Raw genomic sequence first — 14,218 nt, 5'->3', positions numbered from 1 at the left:
TAAAAATTCAATAGGATATACTTAAATAGTAGGCATTCGATTCCCTGGTCTTGACCAAACCTTTTAGAAAATACTTCAAAGAAAGTTGAGAACTACAGTTACTCGAGTAAGCAATTCAATGTCACCACTAAAACACATGAACAAAACTAAACACAGCACAACGAACATTACAAAATAGGTTTCTGAGTGAGGTCAACATGCTGCGCTGCCATGGATAAAGAAGAAAAAAGGCAAATTAACAGTAGAATTAGAATACTGGATCACTAATGTGTCTTCTATGTAACACTCATTAGCATCTGAGCTAAATAATGAACATTCATTTACCTTTGTTCTCTAACATTATGTACCAATCTTAATAATTATAATCTAAGAACTGTGCTAGTATATTTATCATACACACAAAAAAAATATGGAGGGGGTGCCTACATTTGTGAACAAGCAAGCCCTATTTCCATATTATACAGATCATGCATGCCTTTTAAATGCAAATATTGGAACAAAACTGTATAATACGTCATATCTGGTAAAAATCTGAATAGTGGCCAAAAGCAGCAAGACATACACAATCACACAATACATAAATAGTAAAATAATAATAATAATAATATAGTAATAAAAGTATACACGGATTAACATCATTCTTTTTGACTGTTTACACAAGCTGCTTTTCAGATAAGTGGGGTTTGTTACAATGAAAGTTCTATTGTTCAAATACTGCAAAATGTGGAGACATGCTTAGAGTTGATAAAAGAAAAAGGATGTGTACTTATTTTTATTAATGTATGAGAATAATAGTGAGTGCGAAATAAGGACCACTATTTAATTTACAGTCCTTCATTTACATGAAACCCCTTCCTGTCACCACAATGTAAAACAGAGCCACATTGTTGTCTTCAATCTGCACAAACTGACGGTTACCCACTGGGCAGCTGGATGCTAAGAGCTTCAGTCTCAAGCTTGGTAACCACAAAGCAAACATAATAATGGCTCAGCTACAGGGGGACAGCACTTGGTTAGCATGTTTTTCTAACAGCAGGTCTCTTATGAGGATTCAAAAACTGCTAAAAGTAAATTTCGCTGCTGATTTTAGCTCTCTCTCTACAGCTATACATTTCCCTGATACAATAGTACACTAAAATGTCTTTATATATTATTGCATTCATGTTAACCCCAAGAACATGCAAATTTTTACTTTAGGCTGTGCACAAGTAAAGTAAAACAAGTACCCTGTTTCTCCAAAAATAAGCCCTACCCTGAAAATAAGCCCTAACTTGATGTTGTAGGGTTTTTGGAGTAGGTTTGAAATATAAGCCCTTCTCCAAAAAATAAGTCCTAGCTACAGTCAGCTTCTCCAACAGTAGGTTACATCACGTGACGTCACAGAGACTGAGGACAGGTATATCGTAGCTCCCAACCGTTCCAAACAAGTGCCCTGCTAAGATTCGCCCGCCAACTCCATAGTCCCGCTTTCTGCCTGAAAAATAAGTCCTACCCTGAAAATAAGTGATAGTCCTTTTCTGAGAAAAATTAAATAAATATTAGACCCTGTCTTATTTTTTGGAGAAACACTGGTATATATAAATATTTTGGTTCAAAATCAAAATGTAACAATATTTGCAATGTATATTTACAAATCTGGCCCCATGATGCCAGTCTTATGACTATGCATCTTAATATCTTAGTACTATTGGCTTTTAATTTTAAAAGGATTACCCTGTTTCTAATAATGTTAGGGTAGATAATCAATATTAGATCTTTGGATGTCCAACAGCTGAATTCCCTGTAGATCTGCTGCTCTGAGACAGTGTGGTTACCAATATCATTTACATGCCGGAAGCCATGCTGTATACGTGCCTTATGATACGTAGAAACTAGGTTTGATACTGTGGCACTTGCTTACTGAAGTCTACTAAAAATCGTACGGTGAATGAGCAGCATATAAAGCGGAAGCCACACTGTCGCAGAGCAGCATATTTACAGTGAATTTGGCTGCTGGACACTCGAAGATCTAATATTGATGCCCTATCCTAAAACTTGATCATCGATATTACAAAACTGGATAACCCCTTTAAGTATTAATGTACAAAAAAACATATTAAAAGGGGGTTGTCCAGGATAACCTTTTTTATATTTGTGTGGGGAAGGTAAAAAAAGGTGAGTCAAAACACTCACCTGTACTCGGAAGTCTGACTCGGTCCCAGAGTACAATCCTCTGTACTCGGGGACTTCACCAGGGGAAAAAACACTGGATCAGCTCGACTGGACTGCCCTAGTAGACACTGGGGACAGGTGAGTATTTTTTTTCCTCCCTTCACCTTCCCTGGAATAATATATATTTAAAAAAATGGTTATCCTGGACAATCCCTTTAAAGGAACACTACAGGCAAACTTGGTACACAAAGTTAAAGTGACTTCTTTAAGCTGTGCAGGGAAGTCATTGAAGTAGATTTAAAGCCCATGCCCGCAGTGTCACCCATGTCTAGTATCTGTACCCTGTCTATTTCCTGTTTCTGCAAAACACTGCAGAACTAAAGTTAACACACACCTTCTAAGATTTCTACACTGTGAGAATGTCTTGGAAGTAGCACCAACTACAGCTGACAGCACTGGCAAAAAATTGGGGGTAATGTGACCTGACCGGATATGTGAGAGAGGGAAGCTATACAGAACAGGTTATGTGTGAGGGAGGGAATCTGATGAATCTGAGGTCATACAGTAGTTAGCAATAGTATCTGTAACTGGTAGAGAGAAACCTCCAGTTTGCAGAGCAATCAGTAGTAGAAGATACGACAGTGCGAACATGTGCCTTAATGAAGGTGATAAAAGCAGTATACAGAAAGTCACTGAGTAGACAATTACTATTGATGTGTTGGTCTTTTAGACATTATAATAAGGGCTATCCTTCCTTAAGATATGTCATAAATACCAGATCCGACAGGAGGCAACAGCCGTCCACCATATAATCAGCTGTTAGGGGGTACATCCAATTCCTGTACTATATAGTGCACAGAGCCACAAGCAGATAGCAACCTTCTCTGTATAGTGGCCAGGTGCCATTACGACAGTTCTGTTCCCTTTGACCTCAATGGGGGGGGGGGAGTTTCAAGCAAAGTCATCTAACATATATAAAGATCTGAAGGTATAATAGGAATGACCATGATTGTAGTCCCCTCTGATTGTGGGTATGAAGGGACTCCATGGCCTCAGATTCCCCCTTCCTCTCACCTGCTGCCATCATCCCATTGTTCAGTCTTTTTTTTTTTTTTGCATTGTGCCTGGGACCCAGAATAAATATATTTTAATGGAGCAGATGGACTATTCCTTTAATTCAATAAGAGGTGTGACTAATATCTGTGTAGAAGACATCAAGTAGTTATTATTAACAAAATATATGACAATCCGCCACAGCCATTGCACAAAATCCCTCAGCCTAAATAGTGTGGTAATAGACTGTAACCTGCATGTTCTACTCCCATGTACTCCCTACTTCTTTGTGGGAAGAAAGCTATCTTTTGCTACGGGAAATGACTGGGAGGTAAGAGAATTTACTCAACCAAAAGTGCAGACCTCCCCCCATTGTAGAGTGAATCCGACTTGTTCTGTGTGTGTGTTCTGCACTGGACTGCTTTGTTATTTTCTGGATAGCGTTCACTTCTGTGTGCCTTAACTCTCGCTTATAGCCCTCTAGCTCACTGTTTGTCGACAAAAATTTTTCAAGTGAAGTGTGCTGATATCTGTTGTTGTGGACATAAACAGTTAATATGCCTCCATCACCAAATCTCAGGTGTAATCAGCATTAAAAGGGTACGCTTATCTATAGGATATACTATAAATGTCATCTGTGCTCAGCTCTCTTTGGAACGCTTATAGCAAGTAGCATCATTCACTGCGGCCACTGCACCAGTCAGAGGATGCCTCCTGGACAGGGGCGGATTATAATAAGAGAGAAATGTGTGGTTGCTCAGAGTCCAAGGCTTCTAGGGGGCCCAAACAGCAAGCAACGCTCTATTTGTCCCAAATATAATTCAATCTTGTAACCAACTGTATCGCCATCTATTGATACAGCTGACTACTGTTCTGAGGCCAGGGAGTCTGCGGGAGGTGAGACGGTTCACTTGGCAGGTTTGTTCAGACCAAACATGTCGAACCACAACTGCTACTATTATACTACTAATGACTCAAGCATTGTTACACCGCTGTGACCCACAAGACCACTGAGGCCCAATCACAGGACTCAGCAGTCTCTTCTGTTACTCAATAGGCTGGAATAGGTCCAATGACAGCAGGGTCCTGCACACCAGAGTCCAGGGAAGGAACGTAACACTGCAATGTTTACTCACCTCTCCTGAACCTCCCGGTATTATACTCTGAGCTCTGAAGAGACCCCAGAGCATAAGAGCAGTTTGTGGGTGGTGGACCCTAAATTTTTGGAAAATTCGTAAGATATTATTCTGTGTGACACTGTCCCTGCTCCTGACTCCATACCCTATGCTACTAATATTATAAATGTGAAAGTTTGTATGTTTGTTCCTCAATCACGCAAAAACGGCTGAACGGATTTGAATGAAATTTGGCTTATAACCTCAATTAAAATATAGGATACTTTTTATCCCAGTAAATGACATGACTTCATGACTGTTATGAATTTATATTCATATACTATATTACACTGCTCTTATCTGAGCTTCTGAGAAAGCCAGGGCTGTTATCTCTCTGTGTAAACACACACTAACCCTCAGTGTTCATGCAATTGCATATTATCTGATCTGGTCTGCACTGCAGACAAACTGACATGGGCAAACACCTTTAATCCAAATTAGCAGTTTCTCAATTTTAACCATGCCGGGAAAAAGAAAATCTAATTTGTCGCAAACAACGTGAGCTGACTTCTGCTGAGATGCTGGAACAATTACAGGCACGGTGCGAACAACAACTTCGGTACCAGGGCAACTTGAGAGCTGCTGAAACTCCAGAGCAGGCAGATCATCAACGTCCACAACACGCTGATTATATAGCGTCCCAGCAAGCTGCTGAGATGCCAGAACAATCACAGGCACGGTGTGAAGAACAAGTTCAGCAGCAGGACAGCTTAAGTGCTGCTAAAACACCGGAACAGCCAAAACATCAATGCCAGCAATTTGCTGAATACACTCATTATATGGCGTCCCAGCGAGCTACTGAGACGCCGGAACAATCACGGGCATGGTGTGAGGAACAACTTCAGTGCCAGACCAACTTCAGAGCTGCCGAAACGCCAGAGCAGGCGGATCATCAACGCCAACAACACGCTCATTATATGGCGTCCCAGCGAGCTGCTCACATGCCAGGACAATCACAGGCACAGTACAAGAAACAAGTTCAGCAGCAGGACAGCTTGAGAGTTGCCGAAATGCCGGAGCACATAAACCATCGACGGCAGCAATTTGCTAAATTTAGGCGGATCATACACGCCAACAACCCGCAGACGAAGTCGCAAGCAGAGGCTAGTGAACTATAAATCTACAGAAAATATCAAAAGGGGGAAATAAAGCTAAAAAGACTAGTTTCTGTCAGTTTACCCTTACATGTGTTCTAAAATGTGCACAGCTGTATCTTTAAGTCCGGTCAGCCTAGACAGCTAGTAGTGAGCCATGGGAGAGTTTCCTGGCAGGTGTGCACCCTTAAATGGCCTATCCACAGAGATACCACAAGCGTTACACTGCATGACACTGTCCACACAAACATGGAACAGATGTTTGGAAAGCATTTCTCCTTCAGAAACCAGACAGTAATCTGATAGGCTTGAATCTTCAGAGCCCACAGACAAGTATTAATGGAAACTTTTACTTCAGTGCTGAGCAGTAAACAGGAATCCCCAGCGCAGCGGTCACATCAGGCCTCACCTTTCCTGAGACTAATCAGCAGTACTCATTTAGCTCTCTTACATAAGCACATAGCCATGCTAACGCATTTCACACTGCCTAACCATGTGCAGCATACTGAAACAATTGTCAAGTCCAGACACAAGCAGAAAATACTGCAGACAACTATACCTGCCACGTTATATGGGATTATTGAGATAGCAGCGCGAGAACGTAACATGTTGAATATAAAAGAGAAACTGTCATACTAAAATCCAGCCAGTAAATATTTATTAAAGAAATGACCAATACATTATAGTTTAGCTTTTACACAAACTGTAATATCAGGCACAGACCATGGGAAGACAGTGGCACAGTTTTCTGCCTTCTCACATTTAATACAACCCGTATAAGATGCAAAATGGTGAGTAGTACCTGACGTGAAACTTCTATGATACTCATAAGGTCACATGCTACCTTAACCCCATGTAATCCTAGCCTGAACTTGAAATTTCGCATCTAATTAAGCACTGAGAAATACTGATTGATAGGCACAATTTTTGTAACTGTTAAAAATTAAAAAGAAAAAAATTACCTTTGAGAGGTTTTAAGACATCTTATATGGACAGCCTACCCTCCAGAAAGACCAACAATATCTGATCAGTGGGGGATTGACAACTCAATAACTAGCTGCCAGTAGGCGCCATAACTATACCATGGATGGAGCCCAAAGCATAAGGCTGTGTCCACTGTGTAGTCGTCATTTTTGATTACTGTCTCAGCTCTCATTCACTCAGACAGGAGTAGTCCAGCACTTCCATTGCAAAGTGGACAGACCACCTGCTTCCTTTAGTGGGGATGCACTTGGATTTTGGAATCAACCCCCACTCCTCCCTAAGGATATGTCAGTGTTATGAATAACAGGGTGAAGGGCTCATATCCAGACAATCTCAAGACTTGGGGGAACATAATGGTAAGTGAGACTTTCCCAGTTTTTAGTAGCTCATGTTCCTTTGATAGTGAAGATATTATAAGTGTCAAAAGAATAAATGACAGGATTAGGAGCCCAGAATATGAAGAAAGTGAACTGGCCACTGATTTGGAATATGAAAAAAAAAAAAAAAAAAAAAAAAAACTACAAAATTTCTGTTCACAAAATGGACATTATTATGTTACGAGAGCCATTCATTTTATAAACTTTCCATTATTACTAGAAAACAGAATTTTCTGTTTAATTATTCACATTTTATGGAACTGGAAACGAACAGAGTGGATTCTCTTTGTTCCATATTTCTTGTGTGGATTTATTTGTTTTTTGTGATCCCATGAGTCATGGCATAAGGAACAAGAGTACAAGTCTGTATGATACAAATGCCACAGCCATGGCCTTCTAGTGTTCATAGCAAGCCCTGACATATACGGTACATAGTAGTGATTACTCTCTGATGTATAGTCCCCATAGGCTGTATGCCTTTTGCTAGCTACATACATGGATACGTTTTACTTACAAAGTGTGTTTCTTTAGAATTTGGATGTCACTGAGGCTGAGTGGCAACTTTAATTTTCAGTTTATCTAATAACAGGCATACACATTTTAGGATAAAAATAAAATAAAGAAGGTCATATCAGTGTGGGTGTAGGTAGATCTGCACGGAAATTTATGGCTCAAGTAACAGATTGTGAATATATCAAACAAAAAAACCCCTAAAAATCAAGGTGGTCACACTCCTTCAAATGGAACAGATAGACTTAGTTGCAGGATAGCAACCAGTCCAGGCAAACCTGCAATCCAAGGGTAAGTCGCAGATTTCTTAGTATAGACAATACTTGGAGGTCCGAGTGTGCTGGGAAAGCAGCATGGCTTGCGACTACCAGACAAACTGGAGTCGTATGAAATCCGGGTGCGTGGTGGGAATATATTCCCTAAATAACCGGTTTTACTCGAAAATACAATATACAATATGCTCGTTGTACTTGATAAACCGTAGAATTTATTGGTAAGGATAACGCATTTCGGGGCAATTACACTCTATTTATAGCATACCCCTTCATCAGATCCAATTAAAGAGCCGAATGGAAGCAGGAGAGAAGTCATGCAGGCACAGGTCAGACAATCAGGATACAGAGCCAAACTAGGGAGTAGTTAGTCAGGCAACTAACTATCCTGTATTCCACTCCACTGTTTAATTGGATCTAATGAAGGGGTACGTTATAAGTAGCATGTAATTGCCCTGAAACGCGTTATACTTACCAATAAATTCTATGGTTTATCTAGTACAACAAGTGTATCGTCTATTGTACTTTCAAGTGAAAGCACACATCTTGGTTATTTGGGGAATATAATCCCACAATGCACCTGAAGTAACAGATTGTGAGTAGAAAAGCTAAAAATGCTTTCATGTTCCAAAGAGTCTTGCTGTCAGTGAAAGTCCATATATACATTGACTACATTAAGGCAACATGCACCTGGCTGTTCAGTAGCTATCTAAGGCCATCCTTTTTTTTTTTTTTTTTTTTTTTTTTTTTTGATGTTGCAGATTTTGCTGTTTTTTTGAGTAAAAGCCAATAGTGACTTCAAAAGCAAAGGGAAATATAATAGAAAGCTATATACTTCTCCTTTGTGCTAAATACATTCCTGGCTTAGACTATTAAAAAAAAAAACTGCAACAGCCTTAAAGGGATTGTAAAACAGAGAGAAAAAAAAACCAAAAACGAATTATTAGTGTGTCTAAAACGATTGGACTCACCAGCTTACTTTTTACTTTGTTGGCACGGGACTAGTCTTGTGTGTGGACATGGTTACCTGAAGGACTCCTTTCAATATAAAAGATGTGGCCGATACAAGGACACAAAATGGGCTGGTTTAGCGGTTGTAATGAGAGTCAGTGATCCCCATCAAACACAGTACTGGTCGCACGATAGGTCACATAAGTTATTAACAATTTCTCAACAGACTCGAGTCTATGAAAGATCCCTGAAGAAAATGTACCCATGGATGTATACTCGTCTGTGAAATTAATTTATGGCCCTGTTGTCCGAATAAGCACTTGACCATAGTAAAAACCAGCTGAAAACTGCTTTCAGAACGGTTAGTCCGGCTTTCAATTGCAAACTCGATACGTGTCCCTTTCCTTATATGGCTCCTATGGGTATGGAACACAGTACAATTTGGACATTGCTGTCAGGACAAGGGTTTAGCTGTAATCATACGGATTATGCTTTTGCGTATAAGCACCTATAAGCACTACGTTGCAGCTAAGTTTTCCATCTTGACTTTGAGTTTTGCGTCAGTAAAATATGGTATATAGGAAATTTTGCTCAATGTTAATAAACCAGAAAATCTTATATAATATTTACTCATAATGAATGTGAATAGGCAGTGTGAAGACTTGCAGAAGACTGTCCACACCAGCTGAAGACACTTCATAAATCTCACAAAATTACTGATGTGAAAAATTCAGTGGATTGGTGGAAAAGATCTGTTAATAGAGTGTTAGATATGGGAGTTCTCCAAATATCGGTGGAAGAAAGAGCGATGTCACTGTGTAATTAATGGAGAGCAGCCAAAGTGAGTCCCCGGGTGTGGTGTGAAATTATGAAGTCACCTTTCATTACCTTCTTAATGAAAATATGAAGAATTTTTCCTCTGGGGATAATCCTCTCTATAAATGTTTGGGAGATGAGGTTTAGACAAGGTACCTTCTCCCAAGTGCACACAGTCATAAAGCTCTGCTTGTTCCGAATGAGAAAAGAGGTTATTGGAGGAAGTACAATTTGGCCAAAATAAAGCTCATATCCATAAAAAAAAAATCCAATCTGAATAAAACAAAAATGTTAACTATTTTGTATGTGGCCTTTTCACAATCAGCACAAAAAAAACAAACAAACACACAAATACCTTATAATAAATCAAATATTACACCAGTGAGCTATGGATAAATATAGTGCAGTAAAAGTTTTGCATGGTACGGAGACAGGTTACTTACACCAGTTCTTTGTCAGGTGCAAAGTGTTTTTTGTAGAGATAATAATGGACAGTGTGAACACACATCTACACACTTAACAAGCAACTAGCAGTGTTAATTGTCAATGGTGTCATAAAGTCAATAGGTACATAAGCAGAATACATTTACACCTCTGGTTATATAAAACTTTGCAACTAGGGGGTGGGAGAGACTTCACACCGGCAACCAGATAGCTTATTATGTTCTAACATTGATCCACCTGTAGCTGACATACTATAGCCGATAATTCCCATCATCTAACTCATTAGATATTCTTTAATCATTAACTACAATAATTTTAGAATAGATTAAAGCTCTGTGTTGCTGCACTGCTTTAGGTGGAGAATGTCTGTGATATATGACCTAATGAAGCCTTACACAGTATGCAAAGCATTGCTGAACATGTTATACAAATAAGTAAAATAAAGGAAAATAATAAAATAACACATAGGCATGCGGTGTCCCTCTGGCTCTACATCACTGGGGAGCAGGGAAGTTTATGCTCTGTCATATATCTACCTGCACACCATAGCTCTGCCTGGAGTATGAGATAATAAGATGAAATAATGCCAGCCAAACCTCCCAATTTTAGAAAGAACAGCTGACCATCTAATATGTACGGCGTGTTAGAAGGGTTCAACACACCTGATTCTTTTGCTCTTTCCTTAAAATGCATGCTTGACCAAGTATGCATTCTAAGGAAAGATAAGTATCTGACTGCTACTGCTAGTGTATGGGCCCTAAATGTCTGACAGATGAGAATTCCATTTCTGAAACCCGCACCTGTCTCTAGAAATTACCCATCACTCCTGCCATCAGCCAATTCTAGGGTAACATCAGAAGTCAGGTTTACTGACTACACGGTTTCCATAACTCCCATAAATGTGACCTGTGTCTGTAACTTGTTAGTTACAAATACAGCACGGTTCATTGGGCTACCCAGTCTCCATAATTCCCATTCACTTCTATGGGCAATACAAGAACATCTATCAGACATTTAGGGCATAAATGTCTATGGCGGGTCAACCCCATTAAACTCACTATTGAGCCAAATCTATGTCCCACTGGCCATACAGACACAGCGAATGCCAGAATAGAAAAGCACTACAAACATCTGCAACATTTTGTAAGAGCATCAAAACATTTTAAAGCCATTATTTAAGGTGCGGCAACTTGATGGGTGGACTCTAAGACACCAGGCAAACTATGGCTTGAGATGTTTGAGGTGTGAATCCGACAACTTCAGGACAACTACTAAAGAGAACAACAATGAAATATAAATGTAGAGTGTATTACAGGAAAGAATTCCATCATACCACGTCTTTATAGAGTTTATCAGAGACCAGTCTGTAGATTTCCATCAGGACATGACTTCAAAAAATGTCCCAGCAATGTGGCCGCTTTTTTAATTCTGTGGAAACTATGTAATGTTCCAAGACAAATACAGGTTTACTGCATTTAGGTGTGACATATGGCTCCAAACAGTCATGTCGCTACATATTCTCTCTCCATAGTGACCTTTCAGGATGGGATGTTTCTAAAGGGAAAACCTACCACTGAGCAATGCTTTGGACAGGTTAACCCCACGAAGGTCAAGCACAATTGTAGGAAAATAGTTTCCATGGACTTTCCTGTTGCTAGGTTAATTAGCACATTGCTCTATGTGACCTTATCAGTGCTAAACTCTGCACATAATGTCAGTAATGTTAACAGCAGGGCGGATTGGGGGAATTGCCCAGTCCTAGAAGCCAAATGAAAGCATTTGGCTTAAAGTAACTCTGGAGTTTTTGTAGTGAACAATACTGGCAAATCTGATAGCAAGAATACTTCGAGATATGAAAAGCAATAGCCACAAAACCAAAGTAGTATTCTAGTACAGGAAAAATGGCATCAAAACCCAATAGTGACTGTTCAAGTGCTGGTGGGAGATGGAAGCATCCTCACATGTGTCACAAAGAGCTGACAGGCATATTCCACAGAGGTCTCCTTGATAGAGATTACAGATGCAACACCGCTGACTGATGGTTATCATATGTGTAACACAAAGCCATTACTCTTCCTATTTAAAGATGCTTTTCCAGAGTCTCTTCCAATAACTGCAGAACTTGCAGCACTCGCAGGATTTATAACACTGGCGAACCTAGTAAATGACCAAAATGCCTAAACTGTAAAATGTCCATTGACCCTAAGACAAGACAAGGCAGTAGAAGGATGAGAATAAGAGAGACGCGTTCTAAGCCACTAAGGCCCGGTTAAGCTTGGTGACCACAAATGTTGGCATGATCGTGACATGGTGGTATTGTCAAGCATAAAGTAACACATTTTTTTTAAAAAAAAAAAAAACTTAAAAGAGTTGTCCTGGATAAACTAACAAGTAACCCGTAAACTATACCCCCTCTCCCCTGCCTAACTTCTAATTTACTTAATTTACTTCTATAAAAAATAAATAAATCTATAATTACCCATATCCTTGGGGTGGTCGTGTGACTTACTTAGGGTATGTTCACACAGTATTTTGCAGGCCAAATTTGAGGCAGACTTGATCTAAAAAAAACACCTCCCATTCATTTCAATGGGAGTCAGTAGCAGTTTTTTTCACCTCTGATTTTTTTTTCAGCAAGAGGAGAGAAAAAAAGCGAGATGACCTATCTTCAGGCGGATTCCACCTTAAAAAACCCATTGAAATCATTGGGAGGTGGAAAAAACGCAACAGATTTTGATGCAGTTTTTGATGTATTTTTTGCAAAAACTGCAAGTGTGTTTTTTTTAAAGGGCAATTTCTAGGTTCGTACAGTGTGCTGGAACAAAAAAAGAAAAAAGAAAAAAAAGACGAAAGACACGACAAAAAATGCATTGTGTAAAAAAAAAAAAAAAACCCTGTCACAAAACATTTCCTAATTACTGAAGCAGATTTTTTTTGCCTGTAAAAAACTCTGTGTGAACATACCCTTAAATGTGCTGAGGTTCATGCTCTGTTTCAGAGCAGCTGCCATCTTTAACCCCTTCCTGCTGACGGCATATTTCGATTTTCGTTTTTGACTCCCCTCCTTCCAAACCCCATAATTTGTTTTACTTTTGACTCTCAGAGCCATATGAGGTCTTAATCTTTGCGAGACAAATTGTTCTTCATCATGTTATCATTAATTGTTCTGTATAATGTACTCGGAAGCTGGGAAAAAATTCAGAATGGGGGGGATTTGAAGAAAAGATGCATTTGTGCGACTTTTTTACGGGCTTTGGTTTTAATTCTGAAATTGTCTGGAACCACTTTATTTTCCCATATAGCTGACATACTTACACATCTAAGCTAAACCCAAAGGACAAGTGATTAAGTCTTTTAACTGTCATGACATAAAACACTTGCAGCTCACTCGGGTATTCAATTAGCATGCAAGGGACACTACACAGTGTAACAATCCATCAGATGTGTCATTGCTGCAGTAAGTTTAGATGCTCATGAGGATCAACTGAAAGAAAAACTTTTAATTCTAAGAAAGGGAAAATACAATTAAGTGGCATTTATTAGGTGCTTACAGTATACTAATAGCTAAAATAGAGTCATCAGAAGTAAAATCTACAATGTCCTGTGTTCAAACTGTCGGTTAACAGTCTCCTTCTTATTGCTTGAAGTCATTTTAAACCCCTAACCAACCAACCAACATTAAAATTGCAAAAACTCTCCCAAATGTGTCAATTTTTATTGCAAATTTTGAATTTATGGCTGAATTAAAAATGATTAGCACATAACTCTGGTGCCTTATGTGCCTTTTAACCCTTTAGAGACCTAACACATTTAGCTTTAAACCAGTAGCATTTTATCCCTCCCCGCATTCCAGCTTTCATAACTTATTTGCATTTAATTCAACCTATCTTTATTAGCCTTTGTATTTTGTGGGTGCATAACATGTTTGATCATTTTTTATTACCTTTTGTTTTTGAAAGTTGAGACCAACAGAAAACAACAATTCTAGCATTTGGATTTTCAAGTTTTTGGTATTCATCATGTACAATAAAAAACATTAATTTAATTTTAGGGGTTGTTACAGGTGACGTGATACCACGTCATCTGTAACAACGTGATGACGTGATATCCATTTTTTTATTTTTTTTTTGTTAAATGACTTAGGCTCTGTGGTCATCATTGACCACAGCAGATAAGGGGTTAAATGGCAAGTATGTTTTTGGCTGATAATAGGAGGATTAATTCAGGGGAAAAAAGTTCATGGTCCCCCCTCTCCCTGCAGTGTCAACTGTTCATGATCTCCTGCACAATGGTTAAAATGAAAGTGCATGTGTATGCACCTTCGCTATATCCAGTGATATCTCTAAATCTTGATCTTGATTCTTGGATTTAAAACAAGATCAAGATCGCGG

General features: G+C 39.1%; 1 protein-coding gene across 1 annotated transcript in view; it reads right to left on the bottom strand.

Moving 5' to 3' along the window:
• The window catches only part of CDKAL1 (CDKAL1 threonylcarbamoyladenosine tRNA methylthiotransferase), a 538,831-nt gene that overhangs the window by 227,664 nt on the left and 296,949 nt on the right, over nt 1-14,218 (bottom strand). The window lies entirely within an intron of this gene.

This window comes from Leptodactylus fuscus, chromosome 4, assembly GCF_031893055.1.
Source record: "Leptodactylus fuscus isolate aLepFus1 chromosome 4, aLepFus1.hap2, whole genome shotgun sequence".
Taxonomy (NCBI): Eukaryota; Metazoa; Chordata; class Amphibia; order Anura; family Leptodactylidae; genus Leptodactylus; species Leptodactylus fuscus.
Note: the sequence above shows the minus strand (reverse complement) of the source record. Positions and strands in the feature narration are given on the sequence as shown.